Below are 18,358 nucleotides of genomic sequence, written 5' to 3' on the forward strand. Positions count from 1 at the left end.
GGGTTCTTTATTCTGTTCTTTGTGTTTCATTGCCTAATTTTGTGAATACATTTTTGTCTGTTTTAAAACCCAGTAGTCAACCTCGCTAACATACTCTGGGTAATTTTCAGTGTACACTTACTGAAACAAATTGTAAAGTTATGTTCTGGGCTGCCTGCTTAAGAATGTTTTGAGTGATCGAGACCATAACAGATGGGGGGCTCTTTGTGAGATTTTAAACAGTGAGTGGTAGATGCTAGTGTCTTTATTTCAGGCATTGGTTTGTTTGGGTAGACAAAGCTTGGGGTTTTAATGGCTCTTTCAGTCATCACAAGTTTTCTCGAAATGGTTGCAGTGACTTTGGAAGTTTTGCAAAAGGTGAATAAGACCAAGCTGCAGGAATTAGCAGAGAAGCTGGAATTGGAACTGCCTGTTTCTGTGAGGAAAGGCAAGATAATTACAGCAGTCGCTCAGCATTTAAATTTGCCGGGGAAACCATCAGAATCCATAGCGATAGTAAGAATTCAATTGCAAATGAAGCAGCTTGAGTTAAAGAGCAGCAGAAATGAAACAGTTTGAGTTATGGTTAAAAGCAAAAGCAAAAGAAAAAGAATGAAGGTCTTTTGCAGAAGAGAAATAAAGAGAGAGAGCTTTTGAACTTCAGAAACTGACACTTAAAAAGGAAAGTCAGCTTAAAAGGATGGAGATTAAGGCTGAAGGCAAGTCTAGTGAGGAAAAGAGTGAGGATGAGCAAACCCATGGTGGGTGAAAGCCTGATAAGCATTACCTAAATTTGATGAGAAGGATGTGGAAACCTTTTTCATCTCATTTGAAAAAGTAGCTAAACAGATGCACTGGCCAGTGGCAATGTGGGTTTTGTTGATCCAAACAAAACTTGTAGTTCGGACTCGCATCCCTACCAGAGGAGGTATGTGGGGAGTATGAGGAGGTGAAAAAAGCCAGTTTCAGTGTATATGAACTTGTACCAGAAGCCTATAGACAACGTTTCAGGAATCTAAGGAGGGACGCAGGTCAAACCTACATTGAGTTTGAAAGGATCAAACAGAGTAATTTTGACAGATGGATAAGAGCTTCAAAAATTGAGCAAACATATAGAATCATAGAGTCATAGAGATGTACAGCATGGAAGCAGACCCTTCAGTCCAACTCGTCCAGGTGCCCTTAGAGAGGTAATTAATTTGGAGGTATTCAAACATTTACTTCCTGAAGTAATGCAAACTCATGTGGAATAGCAGAGAATTAAAACAACAAGGTTAGCAGCTGAAGTGGCTGATGATGATGAGCTAGTCCATAAAACTCAGGGATAGAAATTGGGACAAAGAGAAATCCTCATGTGGAAAGGAAAAGGTGGATCTCAGTGAAGATCATAAGGATAACTTGTCACAGGGTAAAAAAGAAACCCTTGAAGGGGACAAAGAAATTAAAAAGCTCCAGAGTTTTCATTGTACTAAAATGGGTCATACAAAATCACGGTATTGGTGGACTCGGAGAAAGCCAGATGTAGGAAAACCAGACAAGTCTGGGACTTTTGTTGGACTAGTAACAAAAAGCACAAGGCAAGTTAGACAACTGCCTCAGAGTGTACAAGATGTTCAGAGGTTGAATAAGGAGGAAGAAGTGCCAGATCTGCTTTAAAAAATTTACATGCAAAGGTAAAGTTTATTCACATAGGCCAGGAGTAATAGATAAGGAGGTGACCATATTATGGGACACAGGATCCTCTCAGTCTGTAATGCTGAAGGATGAGGAGATATGTACTCCTGACGGACTATTGCCAGAAAAGGTACTTGTAACAGGAATTCATGGTGAGACAAAAAGTGGTCAATTATATAAAGTGAGGCTAGAGAGTCCAGAGAAGAGTGGAGAATTTGTGCTAGGAGTACTGGATAAACTCTCAGCTCCAGGAATACAACTTGTCCTTGCAAATGATATACCTGATTCAGCAGTAGGTGTGCTACCTACTCTAGTTGAAAAGCCAGTAGTGATGCAGGCAGCTGAAGAAATGAACAATATTTATCCAGGAATTTTCCCAGATTGTGTGATCACAAGATCACAAGGCAAAAGTTGAAGCAGGAGAGATCAAAAGGCACAGATAAGGAAGCTGACATAGCTTTATCAGAAACTATCTTCAATCAGATAAGTGGGACAGAGCAGGAGCAAATACGTAAATATGCAAGTATCTTTAGCTCTGCTAAGCTGATTGAGTTACAGCAGAAAGATGAGAACTAAAAACAGTTGTATCCAAAGGCATATAAAGAGAAGGAGAGTGAATGCATCCCTGTGTGTTATTACTTAACAACTGATGTCTTAATGAGGAAATGGAGACCATCACACATTCAAGCAGATAAGAAATGGGCAGAGATTCATCAAATTGTTTTGCCAATAGGGTATAGAAAGGAGGTGCTGCAAGTGATGCACTCTTGGAGGTCATTTAGGGGTGAGGAAAAACAGGCTAAAATATAAAGACATTTTTACTGGCCTGGACTAGTGGCCTCAGTGTGGTGCTCCTGCAGGAGGATGATGAGGGAATAGAAAGAACCATCAGGTATTTTTCCAGGAAGTTGAACGTTCATAAACAGAAATATTCAACAGTGGAGAAAGAGATTTTAAGCTTGGTGTTATCATTACGATATTTCAGTGTTTATATTACCAGCAATGCATCTGAAACAATCATATACATTGACCATAACCCATAACATTTGTGGAAGAATTTGAGGACAAAAATGCCACACTGTTTAGATGGAGCTTGTTGTTGCAGCCATTCAATTTGACAATGGTGCATGTGGCAGGCTGCGAAAACCTGATTGCTGACACGTTAAGGAGACTCGAATGAGATACAGAGGTTTTCAGTGATGGGTGTGCCCCGACCCAAATTCGCCTCTAGTTGTGCAAATTTGCATGTGTACCATTAGTATAGTGTGTAGTACAGTGTGAGTATAGTGTTTTAGACTACTAACCAGTTTTTGTTTTGAAGGGTATTAAAAATTATGCCATCTTTCGATATTAATGGGCTTTTTTTAAGGGGGGGATGTGTCACAAAGCTGGTCCCTTTTTTCCTACAAAAGCAAGATCTGTGTGAACAGGGTCTCTCTTCTTCTGCCCTTCTAACTTCAACCTGTAAGCATATGTTCCATTTTTTTCCCTGTGTTTTAAGGGGGGGTTGCTTATTGGGACTGTTGTGAATATTCAAAACAGCATAATAAAGTCTAATTTGGAGACTGAGTTCTATTGGGGTTCTTTATTCTGTTCTTTGTGTTTCATTGTGTAATTTAGTGAATAACCTTTTGTTTGTTTTAAAATCTAGTAGTCAACCTCGCTAATGTACTCTGGATAATTTTCACTTAGCGAAACAAATTGCAAAGTTATGGTCTGGGCTGCCTGCTTAAGAATGATTTGCGTGGTCTGGCCTAGTACATAATATCTGGCTGGTATGATGCAATGTATGCAAACTGCCTGATGTAGGGTTGAAGCTTGCAGCCATGTTAATAGTTCAATGAGGAGTAAAAAAAAGCTTGCCAGGAGCAGCATCAGGGATATCAAATATGAGGTGCTAATCTTGTGAAGTACAACAGCAGACTATATGTTTGTGAAAGGCAGCATGGTGGTTCAGTAGTTAGCACTGCTGCCTTACAGCACCAAGGACCTGGGTTCAATTCCAGCCTTGGGGAACTGTCTGTGTGGAGTTTGCACATTCTTCCCGTGTCTGTGTGTGTTTACTCCGGGTGCTCTGGTTTCCTCCCACAATCCAAAGATGTGCAGGTTAGGTAGATTGGTTATGCTAAATTGCCCATAGTGTTCAGGGATGTGTAGGTTAGGTGCAATAGTCAGGAATAAATGTAGAATAATAGGCGATTGAGTCTGGGTGGGATACTCTTCGGAGGGTTGGTGTGAACTTGCTGGGCTGAAGGGCCTGTTTCCACACTGTAGTGATTCTATGAAAGACCAACAGATAATAATGAAACCAAGTGCACATATCAGATCCAAGTTCTGAGTTTTGCAATCTTTCAGCATCAAGTTGTGAATGGTAATGCATAGCTGACTAACCAAGCAGAGATGGATGCTCCACAAATACCCCAATTATCAATGATCAATGAGCTTAGCATGGTGAAAAACATAAAGCTGAAGTATTTGAAAAGATCTTCAGCAGATGAGCAAAACCAATGATACAAGTCAATCTTCTACTGAGTTTCACAAATTCACAGATGCTTGTTTGCATTCAATTTGCCTCATTGTGTGTTCTTAAGAAGAAGCTGAAGAATTTAGATATACCAAAGGCTGTAGGCCTCACAATTTTCTGGATGTTGCTTATGGCCCAACGCTAGCAGACTCCCTAGTCTCGATGGTCTAGGACACATACAACACTGGCATCTACCTGACATTGTAGAGAATTCTCCAGTTGAGTCCTGTCCTTTATAAGTCGAACAACTCAATCTAGCAAATGACTATTCCATTTACTACTTACAATTATCAGGAAACTGATATGAAGATATTGTTGTCAGAACCATCAAGTAGTGCATACACAGCAAACCTTGCTCACCAGTGGTTAAGTTCTGCTAAAGTTACTCAGCTCCAGAGCTCATTAAAGCAGTGTTTCCCAATGTTTCGATCCTATTTTGCAGCCCAAAAATTGCCATGTTCCCTTGGTTAGCAGTGTTGATCCGAGGAGGAGAACACCTAAGACCTATCAATACAGGGGGATGATGGTCAGTCATTTCTGCTTCAGAGGTCATGACTCCAAAATTTCAGCTTGTGACCCCACTTGTTGGCCTATTCTCAGCTTAGAGTAGTTCTTCATTAAAGTATTGGTCCAAATATGTAAATTAAAAAGTTGAATTCAAGAGGTAAGGTGAGAGTGACAACCCTTGACAGCAAAGCAACATATGACTGAGTGTGGCATCAAGGAACCACAGGAAAATTGGGATTCATGATTCAATTCGTAAGATTATGACCGTTGAAAAGATATTTGCTGAACTTGATCACTCGTGTGATATCATTAAACCTCAAACCACACAATCATTACACTGGCATTGTTTGTGCAGCTTTCAAATATTAATTTGATCAGAAAGGGTTTCTTGTCAATCAAGAAATCTCTCTTCCTCTCACTTTCTACTCCCACAGAAGTTCCTCACTGTACTTTCCAGTCATTTTGAGCATCTATTCTTGACATGATACCATCATAGCCCCTACATTTAAGAAGTCAAGGTTGGACTTAAATAGCCTACCTTAGTTTTAGATGGATCTACCCTCGCTATATCTTCAGTTTGCTGTTGAAGCATGCAGTGATTCAAAGTGCGTTTCATGTTGTTCGGTGCATGAAGGCTATATTTAGGTAGTAGGTAGAATGAAGTTTATATTCTACTTACATCAGAAGGGATTAGCAAAAGTTAATTAGACATTAATAATCCTTGTAACCTCTTTTGGGAGCCATCCAATTTTACCCATTATCTAGCTAACCTTGCTTGCTCCCATCCTTCCTTACAAGTTAGATCGCCAACAGTAAGGATCTGCTTCTTGATTCTTCTCTACATTGTCCCCAGGACCTTAATGCTACTTGACTTTACCATCATAGCCTCTGAATTCTGATGTCAAGTTTTCAACCATATACTTTGGATTGGAAGGCCTTCTTGTGACACAGTGGTAACATCCCTACTCCTGGACTGGGAGAACCAAGTTTAAGTCCCAGGCATGTAATACCATCTCTGAACAGATTGATTAGAAAAATTAATTAAAGAAAAATAGTATTTGAACAACAAATCTGATAGTTCTACCAGATTTGGGGGTGATAACACACTAAAGCCTTTAAAAGGAGTAGTCATTCCTTGCTAACCAGCCAGAGTCAATCGTTAGGGGTGGCACAGAGGTTAGCACTGCTGCCTCACTGCACCAGGGACCCAGGTTTGATTCCAGCCTTGGGTGACTGTGTGGGTCCCCTCTGAGTGCTTCAGTGTCTTCCCAGAGTCCAAAGACGTGTAGGCTAGGTGGATAAACCATGGTAAATGTGGGATTACAGGTTAAGGTGGGAGGCTGGGTCTGTGTGGTTTGTTCTTCAGAAGGTCAGTGTGGATGCAATGCTGCACGCAGGAATTCTATTATTCTAATTATTTTTACTGAGGTTACAGGCCTGTAATCATTTTAGAAACTGACCTTACTTGAGGCTTTCTTGAAACATTTAATCCTAATCTACTTTTCATCTTGCTTAGTTTTTACTAATAACCTTGTCATTTTTATATGAATTATTACAGCAGTTTTGGGAGAATCTCCACTTTATAAATTTTTAAACATGAGGTACGTTGCTGGTTAGTTCTAAATTCACAAACCTGAATACTAAAAGTTTGCTACACAACGGCTTATACAAATTTATCAATTCTCATATCCACAGACACACCGAGCATAGTTGTGGTATTGACTTTATACATCCTGTTGCTAGTTGTCAGATTAGATATCTTTCAGTTCTTACATTTTAAGTGATGTAAGAAACAATTTTCATATTGGATGAAATCCACAAACCCTGACATGTTGCATCAAAATACAAAATGTTTCCAGTAACGATCCGTGTGGAGGTGTGGCTGATTTAAAAAAAAGAGCAGCAGAGTTCTCACATATCCTGACCAGCATAAAATAGAAACGCTTATTTCATTCAGTTTCAAGTTACCATGCTGAGATATACATCAAATACAGCATAATTGAATGAATATTGTTGTCAAATTCTGACATCATAAATATCTGTACTGATCATAAATATACAAAAAAATCTTAAACTGATTTCCTTTCTCCAACTGTGCCCTGCACTCCATCAAAACCTGATGATAATAATATTCTGAATTTGCTAGTATGAGTCACTGTAAATGATGCAGTATCCTCTATGACATGATAAGACCATGTATAAGATGACAATAATTTTACAGAGAGTATTGATTTTAAAATATACCGGCTTAGAAAATATAGTTATGAAAATGATGATTCAAGCAATATAATGATTAATATATCACTTTTATGCAGAATGATTTATAAATGCCAGGCTATAACTGTTAAATCATACCATGTTAGTTGACACTAATAGTCATTTACTTTACCAGTTTTTCCATGAGGAGAGAACAGATAATCAGACTGAAGTTTCTTCATTCTTTCCACTTTCAGTTATTTTGTTCTATCTTCCACAATCAACCATGCAGCTGTGGAACACAAGGCACACAACACTTGGGAATATGATGAATCTCATTATAGTCAATCTTTTGAATAAAAATGCTTCACAGAATTACACTTGGCCCAGTTCTATTCCCTGTGTAATTTCTTTTCATAAAAAAAGTAAAATGTTTTTCAAAAATGAACTGTAATATGATAGAAATGTGATATTTTTCAGGCCAAGCTTTTCAAAATGGACTCGTTAATGCATTACCCAACTATTGTACCAAGTTTTTTAAAAAATGTGTTTTTGAACAGAACAATGCTACTATGGTTACCCTGAAGAAGAAAATGTTTCTGAATTGTAGGATGCAAAGCCAGCTTTGCACATGTTCCAGAACTGAAATGAAGCAGTCACTAGAAGATTTGTATTTGGATTGCAGCAGAGTGAGTAACCATAAGTGCTATTTATTTTTATCAATTTTGTTTTGGACATAGTTCAAAGTGAAAATTGTAACATTCACTAATCATAATTATATTCGCATTGGAATTTATTTCTGTCAGAACTGAAATACCTGATGATCTATTTGTTCACAGAATTCCCCGGACCATGATTTCCAGTCATGCTTCAAAGTTAGTAAACTCCCTTCTAAGTCAGAATATTTGAGGTTTACATCCCATTCCACAGATTTGCATTCAAAGTTGAGGTCAATGTTCTTGCACAATGCTGAAGAGATGCTGAATAATTTGGTGTGCCATCCTTTACATTAGGGCTTAACCTAAGTCCCCATCAGCTCTGTCAGGCAAACATAAAAGATTCACAAGCGAGCAAGAAAGCTATCCCCAGAGTCCTGATTATATTATCAGGCTGAAAGCACCTAATTGTTTCTTTCAGGTCTGATCAAAATCATACAAGAAGACACGTGCACTTTAATATGAAGCAAATTTATTAGCTTTATCTACTTAATATATATTAGAGACCTATGCAAACTCATGAGTGAATCTATTAGCTTAAATGACATAATGTACATATGTACAAACAAGTGAGTCTCACAATGCCATCCATCTATTGGAGATTTTGGCACTCAGAGCTCTCTCTCAGATTCCATGGCATCAGTCTTGTGAACTCTGGCCCAATGGTGAAAGTTTTGATGAGTGGAAGCAAAGTCCCTGATAGTAATACAATCCTGAATCTAAGATTATGTGCTGAATCTCCATTTTGTAATGTTTAGCAATACATTTCCACCTTCGACACAGGCTGAGAAACAAATCAAGATGGCTCTATGTAACTGCGTAACAGGACAGTTCTCAATGTCACATGGTTACTTCCCAGTCAAATTGTCACGAGAAATTAACTCTTAATGGTCCGTTTTGAAGATATCATTCTTAAACTCAACACTACACAGATCCAGTGTTAAGCTGTAAACTTTCAGTAATTAGAGCAATAATTTGGTTGTGACCTAATGACTGTTTTGGTTGGACTTTTGTGCGCACAAACTGGCAGATGACTTTCTAAATTACAAGCATGGTTACACTTTGTTGGAGGATCATGATGTTTTGACAGATGTGACACAAATACAAAGTAGAGCAGTGGGTGAGGTCATCCCCATTGGGAAGGTACGTATTGAAATTGAGAGAGTCAACTAAGATAAATCTTTTGCATTTCCTTGCTAGTGATAACAGTGCTTAAAATCAGGTCTCCTGACACTTTAATTTCCAAGACAAAGATTAAAGTAAAATCATATTCCATCAGTGTAAAATATCAAGAATGACCATAAAGTACGGAATATCTATCGCCTTTCAAACTTGATGCATCTGTCATTGTACAATGATTTCAAAAATCTAGTGTGAAAATGTCTTAAACCTTTAAAGTTTTCTCATTCACCACATCAGCTAAGCAAATAACATTGTTGCTTTTTGTTTATTCACAAATACCAACTCAATGTTGAAATACAATTATGGAGACTAGTGAATTAATGCTTAACTTTTTTGTATCTCATACTTCAATTCACCATATAAATATCAATAACAACACATTTTATTGCAAATAGGTTAATGTCTGTATTAAAACAGACAAAGAAATGGGTGCATTTGTTTCCACACCCTTGTCAAAAGTAGTATTTTCTCATTATATTTTAGCAAAATATTACTGTAAAAAGAAGCTATCCTTTTAATCTTATGACACAAGCTGAAATTTTAAAGTTAAAGTTAAACTATGGCAGTGGGTATCTGAGATGATATGCACCAGTTATACAATTAGAGATTTTATGTTTCTCATCTTCATTATCTATGCAAACAAGGTGTCTGAATTAGTTGGTGAATCATGTCAGGCAAATGAGCAAGAAATTCTCGACATGCAGGGCATTCTGAGGGTCATAGGTTCTGATGCCATTTTTAAGGGCATTGGACACCACTTCACTCACAGCAAGCCAGAAGTTTCCATTCACTCTGTGAGGGTCACCCCCAATAGTGTTAAACACACCACCAATGAAATAGACACTCTCTTCCTTTTCGTGATGCATTATTGCAGACGCTACTGGATTAAGTAAGGGTCACAAGGGAGACCCCAGGCAGCCATCCCATCAAACTCATTTGGCTTGGACCAACATAGCAGCATGAGCTAACACCACTGCAACTCACAGATGTACCCAGCATCAGTGCTGCAAGAAAATGAAGGAATTCCTGTGCTTGACAAGCATTAGTGGCATCATCTTCTCTGTGCTAACTCATACCGACAGAAGCATCACTCTGTCTAACTCTATTACTGCACAGACATCTCACAAGGATTATAGCATGCAATACATAATGCTGTATGCTTAAGGGCTCACACATAGCTCATGTTCTCAAACTACTAACCCTTCCTGAGCACTGTGCTTCCTACTCACTGACTAGGGATATCACAACACCTGGCATGTTTTTATGCACCTAGCACCTGTAACCATAACACTCAATCCTTCTCTTTATATTATTACAAGTAAAGCTGGCATGACACAATTTGTCACCTAGCAAACCATCCTTGTGTGCATTGAAGACCTTTGAAAGAGACTGACACCTGTGAGTGGTGGCATGGCAGCTTTTTGGAATATGTAGTGCAGGCTTGCATTATGTGGCTGTAGTGATCACACATTAAGGAATGGAATTGTCCTTTGTTTTTTTTATTCTTTTTTTTCTTCTTTTTCTTTTTGCTTTTTTTAAATATAATTTAACCCCCACACTACCACCTAAGTGCGGTAGTGCTTATTTTGTCCCCCCAGCACCCATGGTGTGTGTGTGCAGGTGTGAGACACAGTGAAAGACACAAAGTGCATGAATCTTTATTCAAATTCCACCACCAGGAAGATAGGAAAACACCCGGGTGGCCAGTGACAAACACTGCCCTTCACATCAAAGGGCAGTGCTGTGTGATCAAAACAGTGAGGGGGAGGGTAGGGAGGAATTGTCCTTTTTTTTTCTTTTTTGTTTTCTTTGCACTCCACTCCCTGCGGCGCCCATCTCTCACACCTGTTTTTCTTTTTTTTTTAATTTAACCCCCACACTACCACCTAAGTGCGGTAGTGCTTATTTTATCCCCAGCACCCATGGTGTGTGTGTGCAGGTGTGAGACACAGTGAAAGACACAAAGTGCACAAATCTTTATTCAAATTCCACCACCAGGAAGATAGGAAAACACCAGGGTGGCCAGTGACAAACACTGCCCTTCACATCAAAGGGCAGTGCTGTGTGATCAAAACAGTGAGGGGGAGGGTAGGGAGGAATTGTCCTTTGTTTAAGAAGACTGCTGGTCCATGATAGGCTTTCCGATTTCTCTGGGGGTGAAATCAATTGAAGCATGAACCTGTAGGAATCCATCTTGATCACAAATCCTAATTAACGAGTTTTGAGAAGATTTGTAGCCTAAGTTGAGGTTCTGGATGTAGGTTTGCTTGTTGAGCTAGAAAGTTCATTTTCAGACATTTTGTCACCATACTAGGTAACATCAGCAGTGAGCCTCCGGATGAAGCACTGGTGGCATGGCCCGCTTTCTATTTATGTGTTTAGGTTTCCTTGAGTTGGTGATGACATTTCCTGTGGTGATGTCATCTCCTGTAGTGGTGTCATTTCCTGTTATTTTTCTCAGGGAGTGAAATCGGATCCAAGTCAATGTGTTTGTTGATAGAGTTCAGGTTGGAATGCAATGCTTCTAGGAATGAGTCCTGGTGGCTAGTTTTATAGGCTAGCCACCAAGACACATGAACATCAACTAGCCACAAAAAGGCCATGACTTACTCTCACTGGTATCCTTACATACAGATAAGGATGGACACCACTTCAACTGGGACAACACATCCACCCTAGGACAAGCCAAACAGAGACATGCATGAGAATTCCTAGAAGCATGGCATTCCAATCAGAACTCCATCAACAAACACATTGATATGGATCCCATTTACCACCACCTGAGAAAAATAACTGGAAATGACATCACCACAGGAAATGACATCACCACAGGAAATAGCACCACCAACACAAGGAAACCAAAACACATAAATAGAAAGCAGGACATGCCACCAGTGCTTCATCCAGAATCTCACTGTTGATGTTACCTAGTATAGATAGATGAAACATCTGAAAGCAAACCTGTTGTTTAGCGAGCAAATGTACATCCACAAATCCTAATGCTGGAGCTACCGGACTCCCTGCATCAAGGGGAAAGAGGAAAGTTCATGGACTCTGGTGAAGAGAGTGCCAGTGACCTCCCAATTACCTGACTATCTGTGGCTAGCCTCGAGAATAGAAGTGGTCAGGTCCCTGCAGTCCGACCGACTGGAGTCTACCCTCACCCCATTAAACATGCTTACCTTATCAACTACTATGTTCTTCATGCATGTGTACAGGTAGTTCTTCTATAACACAATGGCTGAATTCTTGTGCGACTCTGCATTACAGAAAAATTGCGCTTTCGCAACAGTGCTTAAAGTATTGGCGATGTAATCACATTCCAACACACATTTTAAAAATTAATCCTTTAGGAACAGTGACCTAAATTTGTCAATCATGTTACAGTGAATTTGCATTAACAAAATGCACATTATAGCAGAATGATCTGTTGTGTGTCTGCTGTGTTCACTGCAGATAAATGCACCAATGCTGGTATTGAAGACAAAAAAAAATTGACAATGTTACACTTGAGAAAGTCAATCAAAGAACCCATCCGGAATGGAGGTCGAAGGAGGAACTGACAGGTACATGCTTGTTATATGCAGTCACTGTCTGAAGCGTTGCACATCTCACTTGGGCAGAAGTTAATTGGAAAGGTGAAGTTAATTCCAGTCAGTTGTGTAATTAATGAGATACAAATGCATGCAGATAGGCTTTGTGTCTTCTGATGGTGAGGAAGTCGACTTGCTTTCTGAAAATAGAAGAATTAATTGCTAAAATTTATCTCGGCGAAAATCTGACTTCTGAACACTTGCTTGATTAAATTATCACACTCACCACTTTTTTCAACATCTCATAGAGCATTACATCACATTCATAGCATGAAACAAACAATGGAAATAATTTCTAAATGTCAGATTGAATATAGTGAATTTCATAAATCTTCATTTCGACAAAAGAAAATAATTATCACAGCAAAATTGGGAAATGAGGTCTTAAGATTTTAGCACCTAACCTGAAATTCCTCAGGCAAAAGTGAGGACTGCAGATGCTGGAAACCAGAGTTTAGATTAGAATGGTGCTGGAAAAGCACAGCAGGTCAGGCAGCATCCGAGGAGCAGGAAAATCGCCTTTTTAGGCAAAAGCCCTTCATCAGGAATGGAGACAGGGAGCCTCCAGGATGGAGAGATAAGTCGGGGTGGGCGGTGCTGGGGAGAAGGTAGCAACGAGTACAATAGGTGAATGGGGGTGGGGATGGAGGTGACAAGTCAGAGAGGAGGGTGGAGCAGATAGGTGGGAAGGAAGATTGGCAGGTAGGACTCAGCACTGTCCTCATGACCTGTCCTACCTGCCAATCTCCCTTCCCACTTATCCGCTCCACCCTTCTCTCTGACCTATCACCTCCATCCCCACCCCCATTCACCTATGGTACTCTTTGCTACCTTCTCCCCAGCCCCACACACCCCTCCCCCACCCCCGCTTAATGCTCCACCCTAGAGGCTCCTTGCCTCCATTCCTGATGAAGGGCTTTTGCCCAAAACGTTGATTTTCCTGAAATTCCTCAGTCTGTAAGTCATTTTAAAAATAAGAGAAATAGGGATTAATTTTTTACAAACTTGAAAATAGATCAACTTAGAACAGTGATTCTTAGAATTAAAAGGCAGCGATCTTTGTTACCTGAGATTAATTTATGATTAAAATTAACTTGTTTAATATTTACATGAATATCAGCAAATTAGCAATGTTTTCTTAACTCACTTTTTCGAAATTCTATTTTCAAACCATAAGGTCCTTTCATGTTTCAGTTCAAATGTAAATTTCATTCTGTGATTTTCAGAGGTTCAGTAACAGGATTTACACATACTTGATATGAATAGATTAAGAGTGCTGTGACTGGTAGTTTAAACCTGTTGAAGTATATTGCTTTGTGATTGCTGCAGTAAAAATGCTGTCAGCAAAATTAGCCTGGATTTTGACCTATATTTCTAGTGTACAAATTACAATCTGAAAGTGTCAATAATCTAAGAAATTCACAGATAATTGAATACTTGTTTTCTCTGTCAATTACTACCACACCACTTGCCTCTTTAAATTATTTTAAATGTGTATGCATGTGTTTTTTTTTACTATTCTAGGGTGATACTTTTGTGTCAATGATGTGGACTGATGTGTCAATGATGTGTCAATGATGTGTCAATGCCAGTGTTGGACTGGGATGGACAATGTTAAAAATCACATAACACCAGGTTATAGTCCAATAGGTTTATTTGGAAGTTCAATAACCACCTGATGAAGGAGCAATGCTCCGAAAATCTGTGGTTCCAAATAAACCTGTTGGACTATAACCTGGTGTTGTATGATTTATAACTTTTTGAATCAAGACCATAAGTACTGTGGCCCATTTAAAGACAGTAGCATTATTCATTTGAGCGCAGTTTCAGTTCTATCAATTTAGATGTAGGAACTGCTGAGCTGGAGAAGATGCTTGTTGTTAAATGGGAAAGCAGGAGGAAGACAGCAGAGATACATAGACTGGGTCAAAAATGCACGTCCAGAAAGGTTTATGTGGGTCCCTATAGCAAATGACAATTCATTACAATAAAAAAAATTGTGGTTACAGAAGTGTCTTTTGAAAGAAAAACAAAGTAATAGATAGGAATGTGTTAGCTGCCAACTGACATGAATAAAAAATAAACTAAAATCTTCCCTTAAACGTAGTTCGACTGAGGACAATACTTGACAAGTTGAGAGAACACAATTCCATTATAATGTGCTTAAAAGGTTGGCGAAATCTAAATGCCTTAGTGCCAGTCACAAAACTCTAACAATACAACAGGGTATCTCCCATAAATTAATTTATACTTTAGTGTCTTAAGCATGGATTTCTTCCTGAAATAATGTAATAATTCAATATATAGACTTCTACCTTGACAGTTTAATATGCAAGGTCACACAAATATTGGATAGTCTTCCTGGAAGGGTTACCTACAAATCTTTTATTCTGTTCAGGTACACAAAAGCAATGTAAAACTGTTTTGGCTATTTATTTATTTATATATAATTAACTTTCTATGTTTCGTGTTTATTCATCCTTCTAAATAGACTGGAGGGAACTGAAATTGATTGGGCAATCGAAGATTCCCTGGGTAATTCCCCTATGCCTGTTATTCTTCAAAAGTCTCCATGGAAATCAGAGAATTTGGAATATAAATGGTTACTCAGGAAAAGTTGCGTTATTAAAGCACACAGTGGAATTCCTATTCAGCTATTCATACTTACTTCACGAACATCCAACTACAGATCAATTATACCATCTGACCCAGACACACACCCCTTCCCCAAGTCCAGACCTTCTCTGCTTTTCCCATCCCCTGTTTTGGACCTGCTCCCTCCATTTTCACTGATGCCCTGCTCTGGATCAGATTGCACCTGCCTAACCCAAACTCACTGCCAGATCCTCTATCCACAACTACAATCCAGACTCAATCCAACTTTCATGGCTCAGGAACCATTGGAACTCCATTCCCCATTCCAGACATTCTCCATCTCCTAACTCCACTCTGGACCCACACCCACGTCTTCCATTGACAGCATTTTCCACACTTCCCTGGTTCTGAAATCTCTCTTTCTTCTTCTGCCTCTGGATCTTCCTCCTCAGCCATTTCACTTCAACTGCTCCCCCCTGCCTGTGACCATGCTGAATCCCATTGGATTGAAGTGTGTTTGCCGTATGAGCTGTTGGCATTGGCATAGGATGATGCTGTATGGCACGTCCACCAGTTTGATGCTCATTGCTGGCAAATGTGACAAGCTGCTTAGCTCTCTGTCTGTGTTAAAAGACAAGACAAGACAGAGTTGCAATGAGCCTGTAAGGTCTGAATGAAAGGGCAGCATGCTTTAAAACAAAGTAAAGCAATAATGCTGTGAGCATTCAAGCAATCATAAAGTAAGTGAACTGCCATGAAATCAAGCTAAAAGCCCTTAGATGCAAGTCTGAGTTTCTCATTTACCTGTTGAAACCTCAAGAAAGTAAGGAAAATTTTTGTTTTTTGACTTCCAGAATCCAATTTTTTCGTTATTGCCATATTCTCTCAAATTGCTCACCATTGACCATGCCACTAAAAAACTCAAAAATGTCTATTATATCTTCTATGTCAGATAACTGGAATTTACTAACACTTACAGGTCCGAGATGATTATTTTAAAAAAAGATTGACTATTCCTGCAGATTTGTTGTTTACATTTTAACCTCAGGTGAAACAGTAGAAGAGATTCATTGGAAGGTTTTCGATTCTATATCACATTAACTGTCTCATTAATAGGTTTCCATTCTTCTAGCAAGAGATAATGTACCAAGAGTTAATATAAAAAGGATTCATGGGCAAGAGCTCTTCATCAACTCAAACAGATAGAGCACTGTTATTCTCAGTCAGAATTAAGTTTCTGGTTTAAATATGGAATTTAAAAACAAAACAGAAACCGGTGTTACTTTAGTTTCTAGAATTAAATCTTCTGATGCTTCATCTTCTTCTTGCGGGATGAGTTTAATATAACTCTGGCCGGATATTCCAACAACTGTAAAATGTGAAACAGAAGCAATGTTCCATATCCATCTGCATACATTGCAAAATCTTTGAGTCATCAGCCAAGTCAAGGCTCAGATTAGACTTTGATTAAAGGAAAAATGGAGTTCAAGACCTAACACTCAGATTCATCTCCATTAAAGTGGAATGTTTAATTTGTTTGAAATTGTTAAATCTTTCTAAGTTTTCTTTGCAGCAGAAGAGGTGATTGATTACTTTACAATCAGACAGTTTATGTTTTGTTTGTTGGATTATTTAAAATAATAATCGTCTAATTTTACCAAAAGGACAAACAATTGTTATGAGTAATGTGTAACTCAAAGTGTATATTTTTGTACTTTGTTAAGAAGGAAAGACAAGGGCATTTGCCATTAGGAGAGTTTCAATTGTGAGCTTACAACTAACAACACATAAGACAATGTAAATAGTTGGACACATTGAGTCCAGATAAACTGATATAATTTATTGTGGATTCAGGAGGTTTCAGCATACTAACACTGTCAGTACTTAGTGAGTAGTTGGCATGAATGGCTCACAGCAGCGCTATGCACCGAATGTTCCACAGTTACACTGCAGCTTAACACAAATTCTGTGAGGGAAAACAAAAACAAGGAAGCAAGTAAACTCAAGAAGTTGGCTGAGTCTCGTGAACTAAAGACTGGTCACCATTGTGCAGGTGATTCATGACATCATCAAAAAAGCAAAAGAATTGTGAAACCAACCTATCCAATTTGTGATTTGGACTGGAGATACTGAACTGTAGAACATAGAACATAGAACATTACAGCACAGTACAGACCCTTCGGCTCTCGATGATGCACCGACCCCTGGAACCAACCTGAAGCCTATCTATCCTACACTATTCCATTTTCATCCATATGTTTATCCAATGACCATTTAAATGCCCTTAAAATTTTCGAGTCTACTACTGTTGCAGGCAGTGCATTCCACACCCCTAGTACTCTCTGAATAAAGAAACTACCTCTGACATCTGTCCTATATCACCCCTCAATTTAAAGCTCTGCCCCCTTGTGCTAGCTGTTGCCATCCAAGGAAAAAGGCTCTCACTGTCCACCCTCTGATTATCTTGTATGTCTCAATTAAGTTTCTAACAAAAACAGCCTTAAGTTCCTCAGCCTTTCCACATAAGACCTTCCCTCCATATCAGGCAACATCCTAGTAAATCTCCTCTGCAGACTTTCCAAAGCTTCCACACCTTCCTAAAATGCAGTGACGAGAACCTTACGCAATACTCCAAGTGCAGCTGCAACAGGGTTTTGTACAGCTGCAGCATGACCTTGTGGCTCCGAACCTCTATCTCTCTACCAACAAAAGCTGACACATCATATGGCTTCTTAACAACCTGGCTGGCAAGGTTCAGGGATCTATGAACATGGATACCAAGATCTCTCTGCTCATTACACTACCAAGAATCTTACCATTAGCCCAGTGCTCTTTATTCCTGTTGCTCTTTCCAAAGTGAATCACCTCACACTTTGCCTCATCAAACTCAATTTGCCACCTCTCAGCCCAGCTCTGCAGCTTACCTATGTCCCTCTGTAACCTGCAACATCCTTCAGCACTATCCACAACTCCACTGACCTTAGTGTCAACTACAAATTTATTAACCCATCCTTCTACACCCTCATCTAGGTCATTTATAAAAATGACAAACAGCAGTGCACCCAAAACAAATCCTTGTGGTACACCACTAGTAACCGAAATCCAGGGTGAACATTTCCCATCAACCACCACGCTCTGTCTTCTTTCAGTTAGCCAGTTTCTGATCCCAGCCAATAAATCACCTTCAATCCAATGCCTCCGTATTTTGTGCCATAGCCAAACATGGGGAACCTTATCAAATCCTTACTGAAATCCATATACACCACATCAATTTCTTTACCCTCATTGACCTGTTTGGTCACCATCTCAAATAACTCAATAAGGTTTGTGAGGCATGACCTACCCGTTGCAGTATCATGTTGACTATCTCTAATCAACTTATTCCTCTTTGG

This window comes from Chiloscyllium plagiosum, unplaced genomic scaffold (assembly GCF_037043375.1).
Source record: "Chiloscyllium plagiosum isolate Xiang-an unplaced genomic scaffold, Cpla_swu_hap1 HiC_scaffold_13, whole genome shotgun sequence".
Classification (NCBI taxonomy): domain Eukaryota; kingdom Metazoa; phylum Chordata; class Chondrichthyes; order Orectolobiformes; family Hemiscylliidae; genus Chiloscyllium; species Chiloscyllium plagiosum.